The sequence below is a fragment of the Triturus cristatus genome, chromosome 12 (assembly GCF_964204655.1).
Source record: "Triturus cristatus chromosome 12, aTriCri1.1, whole genome shotgun sequence".
In the NCBI taxonomy this organism is placed as follows: domain Eukaryota; kingdom Metazoa; phylum Chordata; class Amphibia; order Caudata; family Salamandridae; genus Triturus; species Triturus cristatus.
The window spans coordinates 71,222,609-71,235,689 of record NC_140595.1 but is presented as its reverse complement, the minus strand read 5'-3'; positions in this window follow the sequence as shown (position 1 = coordinate 71,235,689).

The window sequence follows — 13,081 nt, the reverse complement described above, 5'->3', positions numbered from 1 at the left end:
AACTGGCCATAGTGAAATGCATTGCTCACAAACGGATCACAGATGACATAGGACGAGGGAATGCCTTCGCTGACCAGACAGCCAGGGAGACAGCAAAACAAAGATCAGACAGAATGTATGTGGCAGGTCCGGCCAGATGGGTACCCGAGGGAGGGATGATTGAAGATTCAATAGACAGTGTGAAGGAAATACAGGCAGAAGCAACTGAGACAGAGAGAGAGGTATGGGCTGACAAGACCGCCCAATTAGACAACTAGGGATGTTGGACAGACCTCTCTGAACATCAGAGATGGATGCTCCCAGACGCCTATGTCCTCCCGGTAGTAACAATGGCCCACGGACCAGCACATATCAGCGTAAAGGGAATATGCAGACTCCTGGCACCGACCTGGGCCAACGAGAACATCTCCAAGACAGCCACACACCTGGTTAAGAACTGTATGATATGCCTCATGCACAATCCCGGCAAAGGCACCCCAACACCTGCTGGCAACTTCGCTCCTCCTTCCTTCCCCTTCGAAGCCCTACAGATGGACTTCATTGAGATGGAACGGGTGAACACTCTAAAATATGTGTTGGTAGTGGTCTGCTCTTTCAGCAAGTGGGTAGAAGCGTACCCCGCTAAAAATTGTACAGCCACCACGACAGCCAAACTCCTCCTGAAGGAATTCTTTCCGCGATTTGGGTTACCCCGCCTAATATGGAGTGACAACGGAAGTCACTTCACAGGCCTAGTCATAAAGAGCGTCTGCACTGGCCTAGGCATCAGGCAGAAATTTCATGCCGCAAATCATCCGCAATCCGCCGGATTGGTGGAAAAATACAATGGCACCCTTAAGCTTAAAATATCAAAGATCTGTGCCAGCACCGGATTGCCATGGCCAGATGCACTACCACTGGCCTTGCTGTCCACAAGAACCACCCCACACACACGGTCCGGACTCTCGCCACATGAGGTGGTCTTCGGTAGACCCGCCAATTTATGGGCAGTACCCAGACCGAGGAGGTTTTCCGAAATAGAATACCCAGTGTTGATAGATTGCCTGAAACAGCTCACTGACAGTTTACGTTCTATACATGCACAGGTGAAGGATGTCCTCCCCCCGCTTCCTGAAGGACCTGGCCACACCATACGGCCGGGCGATTGGGTGCTGACCTGGAACTTCCAGAGGAAGAAGAGCCTCGAACCCCGCTGGAAAGAACCACAGCAAGTGCTCCTGGCCACGAGAACTGCCGTCAAGGTCGAGGGGCGAAAGAACTGGATACATGCCACTCACTGCAGGCGTGTGCCTCTGCCATTGCCCAATGACCGATGGGTAGATGACGACTTGCCAGACCAAGAAAGGGAGGCGGTTCCAAGGTCCATAACCTTCAGTGATGAACAACTAAGAGACACGGAGACACAAAACGAAACGGACGACACACCGCTGGAGGCCATACCTCCTCACCTAAGAAACGAACAATTATTTGATGATCACACCACTCCAGGCAAAGGAAGATACGACTTAAGGCCCAGAAAACCAAAAAGTGGGACATGATACGTGTCATCCTCTGACAAATTTCTGACACCACTGACCTGACCGCTGGAACGGTCGTGATAGATGTCCTGGGACACGACTCGAGAAAGTGCCAATAGGGCTGCAGGTATCGCTACCGGGTGAAGCAACCAACCATCACGGGCAGCAACTAGGGGTCAAGTGGCTCGGTCAAGACTCAGATACAGGATGACCGGAAAAATCGAAGCACAAGCAACAGAACAACTGAAGAAGGAGAAGTATTATAAGATGATACACAGAAGGTTCACTATATGTCTGGGCTTACTACTGATCGTCTGTATGGCACTGACTATCATCGGATGGGTACTACATGACCTTCTCCCAAAAACAGTACCCCAAAATCTGACAGAACATGAATATGCCACAATGCCACCACCTGAGGGCCACAGACGACGAGAATATGTGAACAACACATTCCTCCAAATGTTAGATCAACACCAGCTTGTCATGAACGTTACAAACTGCTGGGTGTGCGGCCTGATACCGCATTCCACTCAACGGGGAACGCCCTTCCTTCCCCTGCCATTCTCAGAGAATGGGTCCGCATGGGCCCTTTACAACATATTCGCAGGTGCATATCTAAGCACTCCAAACCAGGCCCCTGGCACTTCATTTGGACCTCAGAGAAGAGCAATAGTAAACGGAGTAATGGCAATGATGAACTATCTTAAAAACAATAATACCGGGACTCCAGACGAAAACGAAAAATATGAACTGTGGAACTTAACATACTATGTGGCCAGCTTCAAAGAAAGAGAACGCAACAGGAAGGCACTGCCTGATGTCTGGGTGGTGCCACACAAAGGAAATCTGTGCCTCCAAGGGAAAGGCGGGAACAGCAAGGCCCAACTAGGCACCAGCATATGCGACGACACATACGCCTTCTCCGAAACAGCATCCCCGCCACTGGTGTCAGCACAGGGCACCTACTTTGTCTGCGGTGACAAAGCACATACATGGCTCCCAGCCAACTTCACAGGGACTTGTTACATTGCCTTCCTCCTTCCACCAACATATACTGCCACCGCTACCCATCATCAGGTGGGATACAAAAGACAAAAGAAAAGAGACACTCTGAATTCCGAAAGCACTGCTGGCCAAATCGCAGGCGACTTCTTCAAGGGACTCATTCCTTTCTGGGGTCTGATGGTCAACAGCCAAGAGGTCAGGCATCTGTCCAGAGTGGTCGAAGCCACTATCAACGAAACAGCAGGAGCACTGAGCAACATCACGGCAGAGGTCCAAGCGGACCGTCTCATGACACTTCAACACCGCATGGTCTTAGACATCATCCTGGCAGATCGTGGTGGTGTATGCAAACTGATCGGATCCAGCTGCTGTGTGTACATTCCAGACAACGCACCAACAGTGTATCAGGCCATCCAGAGACTGCATAAAATCGCTGAAATCACACACACAGAGGACAGGAGTTGGTCCTTAACGAACTGGGCATGGGGGCTAATCGCAAGCTGGGGCTGGAGACTAATGACTGTTGTCGGAGCCATCCTCGTTGGTTTGTTCTCATGCTGCCTCTGTATCCAGTGCGGACCGGCACTCTGTGGATTTTGTGCCACGTGTCTGACACCCACACCTGTCAACATTCACAAACGGAACGAACAGAAACAACAACAACAAGAAATCCATGAACTCATGCAGATACGCCTATAGGGTTTGCCATTCAATGGCAAAAGGAAGGACTGAAGGACTGTGGAAAAACGCTAACATGGCTATCGTGTCGCAATTTAGAAAGGTTTGCACGAACGTTGCCCTTGAATGCCCAAACCCTGCCAGTCCCGTGCCCTCCCCACCACAGGCACAGCTGTGCACACAAGAACCCCCCTACATGCCATCTGCCGCCAAGCCAACTCGGGAAGATGGCCCTGGACTGTTTCCCACACCCTGCTCCTGGGTACACACACCTGCCTTCGACAACAGCTAAAAGCTGTGAACAGGACCATCAAACACTCTTCCTGTGCGGACTTAACACCCCCTCCCTGTGAACAGCGGAATCAGGCCCTTTACGACCTGGGAAATACAACCAACATCAAACCCTCTGTTTCCCTCCATCCTGCTTTAAGACTCTTGTGTTCGGACATCAAAGGCGGGAGGGGTGGAGCTATGGGTATAAGAGATTGTACGCCACAGAATGAAGTGGCAGTCTTTGCAGACAAGTTTCGTGTTTTTACTTCAGGAGACTGCCCTAACCCGGGTTAGCAAAATAAAGCTGGTGTTCCCGTTTCGAGCCTGGAGTCCCGTGTCTACTTTGTCTTTTCCTGGAAAGGTGAAACGTAGATTTAGGCGTGCCCTGCGCCGCTGGCCTGTACCTCACTGTAACTAGTGGGAAGTCTTCGGGGGACAGTTCTACAGTAGGACCGGCAGGACAAGGGACCTTCTGTACATTGTCCCCAAAATCCTGTATGAGCACATAAGAAAAAGTGAAGAACGTAACATGGCTTCTAATGGAAATGACTGATTTCCAAAAGTTCATCACCTTTCAGTATTTTCAGTCTTTCCAAGCTCTCAATATTACTAAGGACAAACCGATGCTGTTGTCCGTAGTCAATACAACAGATAGTTTCTGTGTCCAGGGGACTGGGGAGGTAAAGGCGGAGGAGAGTAAATGCAATTTCACCTACAGACTGAGAATGATTAATAACCCGCCTTTGATCCTACCCCATAATGTCTATTTTGTCTGTGGATCCCAAGTTCATGTCTGGCTTCCAAGGGGATGGTCAGGCAGATGTTACCTCTCTTTCCTCCTTCCCCTTGTGTATGTTGCCCCGCCCAATTATTATAAAGATCATCAGCTGCATCGTAGGAGTACATACTTGTCCCGAGTCAGAAGGGTTGTTGACACAAAGGATATAGATCAGACAGATACCACTGCCCAACAATTTGGGGATGCTTTGAAGGGCCTACTACCTTATTGGGCTCCAATGGCTAATAGCCTTAAAATGTGTCAGCTAACAAGAGTTGTTTTAAGGGGTTATCAATACAACTGCTGGGATAGTGACAAACATCACTGCTGAGCTCCAGGCTATGAGATTAGCCACTTTGCAGAACAGGATGGTGTTAGACGTCATCTTTGCAGATTGGGGAGGGGCTTGTCACATCATTGGCAGCAGCTGTTGTGTTTACATACCTGACCACACCCCTAGCGTGTATGCAGCTATACAAACATTGCATAGACTTTCGTCTAACATACACCAAGAGACAGGTACTTGGACCCTATCGGGGTGGTTCTGGAATATGCTAACAATATGGGGTTGGAAGTTCCTCATTTTCTTTTATTGTGGTTGCTAGTATTATTTTTACATGTTGCCTCTGTATACACTGTCTCCCGTCTTGTTACACATATTGTATAAATGTTCTCACCCCTAAACAGAAAATATCAGTTCATGATACTAGTGCTGCAATCATGTTGCAGAAGGACATGATGCTGATCGATGAGGGTGTCTTTGACGACTGATTATGTGAGCACCAGCTTATAGTGATGTTTCTTATCCTTGCAACATGTTATACGTTTCTTGATAGTAACATACAATTGTTAGCTACTGCTAAAAGGAGGGTCTGTTAGAATAAAAATGTTCGAGCCGTGTTGTATATATATTGTTCTGCATAAGTTAGCATTTCTTGCACCATTTTATGTTTTGCCGCCTTTTTGACCCATGAGCTACACTAATGTCTACCTGCCTCTGTGAGAAGCAGCTTTGGTAATTTTTGTTTTCTCCAAGGTTGGGCCCTGCTGTACTAATGAATACACTGTCCTTATTAGTGCATACCTTTCCCACTAGATAGAGGCCTGCTCCCACTAGTCCAGTGATGGGCACAGGCAGAACAACCTTGGCATAGAGATAGTGTGTGCCCAGTCTCAGGATCGAAACGTATTCTTCTGTAACTCCTTTGTGTAGCTGCCTCCATCTGGAAATTTCCAGTCTGGGCGTGCCTTCATTGGTTCTGAAACGTTAATAATGTATGACCATGTTTTCTGATGTCAGTACCTCTGCAGCAATCCTGAGACTGGGCAGATTGGGCTCCGCTCAAGTGTACCTGAATAAGTACTTGGTTTGTATTCTCTACTGTCTGACCGACTCTTCATTTGTATGGAAGGCTGAGAGGTGGTCGCAAGTGACCCGTGTGGCCCTAATCGGGTCACTTCCTTCAATGCAAGTTGGTATTTTTGTTGAGGTGGTGTTTGGGGTGGGGTGGGGCTGGTCTGCTGCATGCGCAGTGGCAGGTGAAGTGGCAGTGTGCACAGGTGACAGGTCCTACCATGGAGCATGGGTCGGCGCGGTGGCAGTGTTTGTTGTGGAGACCGGGGTTGAGGGTGTATCTTCAGGGGGCAGGAGGGTCAGGGGTCATGGTGCTCGGCCTTGCCTTTGGCATGCCAGTGGCACAGTCACGCTGCGGCCTGCATTGAGTAGGCCCTGGGGTGGGTGAGGCATCTGTTGGTGGGAAGAGCGGTGAGTGGGAAAACCCGGCTGGAAAAATCCCAGCGTGAAAACCCAGGCAGCTGCAGTGTTACTGGATCAGTCTCGAACAGTCAGGAACTGGAGGCCACAGGCAAGTGGCAAACTAGTTCTTCAGGTGTCTACTTCAGGTTTATGTTGACCAAAGTGATGCAGTACTCAAAGTAGTTCTGTCACAGACACCTTGTAGGTGTATTCATGAAGCCCTCACCCACCAACCTAGTTGGTGGCATGCTTCATCATCGGGCCCACCCAGTGACACCTAGTATGTCCCGGGTGTGCTACGACGCCTGATTACAGCGGAGCTGGTATATTGCTGAGAGTGCAGTGAGGTTGGGTGAATTGTGATTTAAAACGGCTTGGTGGTGGTCCCAGTACCCAAGGGTAAATTAAATTTTAATAACTGGGCCGACACCAGCGGTTAAAAGTAAGGCTACAGGACGTGTAAGGGTGGAGAGTTACTGCCCCCTGCGTCCTTCAGATGGTCGACATGTTTCAGCCAGTGCCTTAGAGTATTCTGGCTTTCCTCAGGACCGTTTTTAAAAGGGTGTGGTGAAAATAAAACAGACTTAGTGTTGTGGTACAGACTATGTGATACACTCACTAAGGCGTTTTTCTATGTGTGAGAGGGGGATTCCCTTCTCATGCATACGCTTTGGGTTATTAGCCAAGGCTTCCTGGAGGGAAGCGGTAAGGGGATGACCAGTCTTTCTGGTCAGTGCCTGCCTTGTACCTGTTGTCCCGCCGTCGTCCTCCGGTGGACGCAGGGGGCAGTAACTCTCCACCCTTACACGTCCTGTAGCCTTACTTTTAACCGCTGGTGTCGGCCCAGTTATTAAAATTTAATTTACCCTTGGGTACTGGGACCACAACCAAGCCGTTTTAAATCACAATTCACCCAACCTCACTGCACTCTCAGCAATATACCAGCTCCGCTGTAATCAGGCGTCGTAGCACACCCGGGACATACTAGGTGTCACTGGGTGGGCCCGATGATGAAGCATGCCACCAACTAGGTTGGTGGGTGAGGGCTTCATGAATACACCTACAAGGTGTCTGTGACAGAACTACTTAGAGTACTGCATCACTTTGGTCAACTTAAGCTAGTCTTCTTTGTTTAATCACATATAAATCCCTCGGGGACATGGACTAGCTTTCTAGTCCTCTCTCTCCCTCTTGTTACACGCATACTTCAGGTTTATACCACCCTGCCCACTGCAGCAGGAGTTCCCAGTTGTGCAAACGGACTTCTGTGCAATTTTAACATTATCATGTACTTACACCACAATCATCACCAAGCCTTATCACATTAGTTTATTTATTTGTTTGATTAATTAAAATCTTACAAAAAATTATTAAATATCCTCAAATATAAAATAATTAAAACGCTATAATCACAATTGCTATCATGCCTCTAATACAATATATAAAAATGTAGAATAAATTATTACTCCCCTAATTTTTTATCCACAGCGCTCAAAATTTTTACAAATGCAGAAATCATGAATATATCTTTAGAGTTTAGGCATGCCATCACTGCTTGTCTGCATGACCTTAGTCCGCGTTCGTTAAATTGTCTCTTTAAAATGGCTTTCCTTTCCGTTTCTAACCCAGGGCAAAGACATAGTAGATGTATAATATTCTCGTGACCACATTTACATGATCTACAATCAGTATTGACTGCTGTTTTTTTCCATATGGGAACAGGACATAAACCCCGCAGTAACCCAAAGCGTGCTCTGATAAAGATTTTCTTGTTTTTCAATGACCATGGTATTTCTAAATATTCTTGAACATGTTTTTTGATATATCCATTTATGATTGGCCATGCATGTTTTCTTTTCGCAAATTTATCCTTATCTTTTATCAGTGAAAAATGATTAGTAAGTTTAATTGTTTTTTTTTAAAAAACTTTCTAGGGTAATCGTATTCTCCCAGATCGATATTACACCAAATTCTTCTTTTGCTTTATTTAGGTAGGACCAAGCCTGTAACTTCTTATTATGTTTGACTTCTTGCCATAATAGCTGGGACATTTGATTTTCTTGGTCGTTTTTTATTCGATTCCAAACTTTAAGAGCTTGTCCTTTTCTTGCTAGAAGCTGGTTATTTATCCCAAATTCGAGCCTCACCTGAGCTTGCGAAGCATTTTTTGGCAGGCACAATAGAATTTTATACGTTTTTGAAATTGCATTATTAATAATCTCTGCGTCTTTCCCATTTAATACCTCAGAACCATATGTTAGTGTAGGTAATAGCTTTGCTGAGATGATCTTTAGTAAAGGACGAAAAGACAAATCAGATATTGAATTCTGAATTATCCTAAATGCAGCAGTCATAGTATTAGCTTGTCTTGTAATTTCTCTTTTTTGCGGGAGAAAATTTCCACTATCGTTGAATATAACTCCAAGATACCGGTAGAAATCAATTTGTTCTAATTTCGTTCCCTCCAGCTTCCAATTATATTTATTTTTAAGCCTTATATTTTTCGTAACTACCATTACTTTGGTCTTTGTTTCATTTATCACCTTATCATTTTGTTTTGCATACACGGATATACAATCTATTAGCCTTTGCAACCCAACTTTAGTGTGACTTATAAGTACAACATCGTCCGCGTAAAGGAGATTAGATATTTGTTTATCTGCTAATCTAGACGGATGTGCATTTACCTTATTCAATGTAGTTGAAAGATCCGCTAAAAAAAGATTAAATAGCAGAGGTGCAAGGACACACCCTTGTTTTAGACCTCCCGTTGTAAGTATCTTGTTGGTTAATGTTTGCCCGTCACCAATTCTTACTCTAATCCAGGTATCAGTGTACAGTAGTTGTATCATTCTCAATAATAAGTCATCACCAAGCATATTCATTTTACCAGCTACCATCTTCCTTTTAAAGGTTTGCTTAGCTGCACATTTCCATGATGCATAGTTAAATGCTGGGTATCCCCTCCCGTTGCAAAAAAAAAAAAACGCCCCAAAACTGCATCATGATAAAACCTTACAGGACTACTTCCTGGCTATGTGAGATCACCTCGGGTTCAAAATACTGTAGATTCCTCCCCAGTGGTGACTGCAAACTATGGGGAGTGGTGGGGCGGGCAGATGCCAGGGTGGGTGCATGCACGCAATCACATAACTATCTAAATTGCTGACATGCATTACAATATCATTTTAAAGTTAAAATGTTTAACTTTAAAACAGTAATGTATTTCATGTCGACAATTTAGTGCACATTAGCACATTAAATACATAAAAAAAAGTAAATAAAAATTCACTTACCTTGCTGCATGTCCTGGCTACGGTCCCAGTGTTGTTCTCTCATCCAGCGCAGGCCCCAGCCACCTCCCCTAACCAATCTTGGTGCTGTTCTCATGCTATTAACCAGCAAGAGTGAAGCGCCAGGACTGCTTTCCACACAGCTTGGAGAGGTTTAAAATGCACATGTCTAGCTGGCCGTCTCAAGACAGAAGGCCAAAGTGACATGCACACTTTAAACTTGAGTGCCCTGCGCACCACTCCTCACTTCTGCCGCTGCCACTCGGCAGCAATGGTCTCGCCCTGCCCTGACATACGGATAGGGACGCGGCTTAGTAAAAATAAAATGGTAATAAATGAACTTTATTACCATTTTATTTTTCATCTCAGGGCATTTTTATTAGTGGGGCGCCACTCCTCCACCCTAATGTAGGAGCTACTCCTGTTCCTTTCCTACTCCCAGGCACCCTTCAGTACACAGGCAGTCTTTACTCTATCCACCCAGGGTGGAAGATAGACACTGCTCTTCAATCCGGTTAACTGAATGAGAAGCTTTATAAGGTTTTCAGTTTGCACTCCATCCAGGCTATCATCGCACAACTTTCTACTAATACAATGTGGTGCAATGGTATAAACCTTTCACGCTTTGCTTGATATATGTAGTAAGAGCTGTACCTTAACTTTTCAGTGTGCTTCGAATTCACAGCTTTGTCTGTTACTATTTATTGCATAAGAATGACAACTTGTATGAGTCTCTACACAAAGCGGACTGAAAATACTACAATTTTGGCATATACAAGTAAGCAGCAAAGAAATTTTAAATTTGGATAATTCTTTATGCGTACATTGCATATTCAGATATCTAACGTTCTATACTTAAAAGTTAAGAATACCATTTGCCTCATTAAAAGGACAAAAACATTATTTGATTTTGTAATTCCAACATCCTCACCTGTTTGCTAACTACAGATCCAAAGACCCTACGTCACCACCTCCATAAACAAAATCCAGAAATTAAAAAACTAAAATTTAGTGCATTCTAAAAATGGGCAGATTTAAAATAGAAATTCAAAAAACACAACTTTATAGCGGCATAGGCAACTGAAAGTCAATTTGTATACGCATATATTTAAACCCAATCTAAAAATCACTTGCAAAAAAACTTTAATCCCCCAACCTCTCCACACACCCTCACTTGACAGTAACTAGATGTTAGGAAGTTTCTCTGTCTCATTTAACATCAAACTCGAAAAGGATTACAACTGGACATTCAAAATATAATCTAGATGATTTGGTGCAGACTGTCTCCTATGCATAACTACTAAGACAGCTATTGTATACGAATTTTCTGAGCTATTACAAGTTAAACTCCTAAGGCTATACGCCACTTACAACTTTGGATCTAACAAATCCGTTTTTGTAGTTGGTTACATTTTCACGTTTCTCATTGTAGCGGGTTGTTACCACCTCTAAATTAGGTCTTTACTTTTATATTTACCTGATTCATACCATAAAACAGTGACATTTGTAGTTTTCTGAGAAAATAATATTTTTAATCAGAGATGGCACTAAATTCGGCATCATAGGACATTTAGAATACCTTTTCTTTACATATAGCTGTTAGCTTTCTTGTGTGTCTATAACCGGCATTGTCTCACCCCCAGAAATGTAATAATCACATTAGGAAGTATTTTTCTATTACTAGTACCTCAATCACCCCCTATGCTTGCATTTTCTCTCATTCACTAGTCTATGTGATAGATATTAGAAAATGCACGCCTTTTTCCCCCTACTAAATTAGACATCAGTGACCACTTTAAAGGCATGGGCGCTCCAAGGTATCTCTGAATGTATCTGCGCCCAAAAGCATAAAGGTAACCAAGGAGGCACTTTGAATTATGCTCCTAGCCCGATTGAAATTTAAATTTATATTACTTTTTGGATTTGGTGTCACGGATTTACATTTACTAATTTTCCAACCTACAAAGTTGCTTCTATGTATTTATCAACTGAATGAATAACCTTGCTACCTAAATGTGCTTAAAACAACCTTCATTTTTGTTTTCTATGCGTTTCATTTCATCATAAAACACAGAACCCAGTGTTGATTTTCAGGCCTGTGCTAGCGAGACACTGTTATATGCATAAAAGGGCTTTGAGCCCGCCCGTTGCTTACAGCCTCGTAATTTGTCAAGGCAGGCCTAACCTCATTTGTGTTCCTCTCTGTGGAGCAGGGACCAAGCACGAATAGATTCAACTTAAATCGGTGTCCATCCGCTAATCCCAAAGTGATTAATAGTGACTTTTGTTCTGTTTAACTTTTAGTGCCCTGCAAACAGAAGGCGTGACTGGCAAAAACATGCCCAGCAGGACAAAATTAAAAATCTTTTTTTTTTCTATAGTGACTTTTATTGGCAAGTATCCTTTTCTCACTTTGAAAGTGACATGGTTTCTTTCTTGTGTAATTTCTGAGATGATGCTTTAACACATAATCGTGCCATACACCCCACTCCAATTCGCCCCACTCCAGTCCACCCCAATACACCCCACCTTACTACAGTCCACTCACCCCAATCCACCACACTCCAATTGAAAACAATCTGCCGCACTCCCGCCAGATCCAAACTACTCCACTCAAATCCACCCCAATCCAATCTACTCCAATCTACTCCACCCAGTTCACCCCACTCCAGACCAACCCACTCCACCCAGTTCACCCCACGCCAGTTCAAACCACCCCCTCTACTCCAATTCATTCCACCCTAACCAATCTATCCAGCCCACCACACTCAAATCCACCTCGCTCACCCCATTTCAATCCACCTCACTCCAATCCAATCCACCCTATCCCAATATACCTCACTATCTCAATCCACTCAACCCTGTTCCACTCCACGACACACTCCACTAAACTCTACGTCCCCGACTCCATTCTAGGATACTCTACGCCACTAACTTTAAGCCATGCTGATCAGCAGCCACACTGATGTACAACATATCAAAACACAATGACAAAGCCAATAGTTCTTGTATAGGCGAGACCTATATGGCTATGCCAATGCTTGTCTGTTTAGCTACATCTTAGAAAGGGAATATTACTTTTAAACAATCATTGTTCTTTCCACACAAAACAGGGTATTTTAATGGCCGGTTTCCTGTAACACTGCTCCTTCAACTTCAACAAAGAGTCCAGAATCAAATTATTTTCTCCAATCATAGCAAAGAAAATTTGAAAATGTAATGGCATTTTTAGTATCTTGCATTCTATTGCATGTGGTAGAGACACACATTCACTCATGATTGCTATTACTATTGTTTTCTGTTACAGCCCACTAATCAATTTTCTTTGTTTGGTCCTAAACGGAATGTGACTAATGAAATTTTGATTGCTTCCATCTTGAGGAACATAAACAGCTGGGTTCTGATTTACATAACATTGCGAATAGCAAAAAATAAAAAAAGTAGCACAAGATCTCACCTACCCACTCGTTCATGTGGGATGTCCAATATGTAGAGGACCTGGGTACTCTAGCAATGCTTGAACACTGCACCTTCTTCAGACCCTGCTTTATAGTCCAATATAGATCGCTGTGTATGGTTTGTAATTTGTAAAATAAAGTTGATATTTTTTCAATGATTGGACCATTTATACAAACTGCCGTAACAGATATGATCCAAGCATTTTTATTTGATTCTGGGAAATAAAGTAATTCAAATGAGGCTCTGACCAAGGTCTGGGTAATCAACTTGGCACCAGAAGTAGAACCTTCCACCCAGAACCAAAATCTTTGAGCCAGAA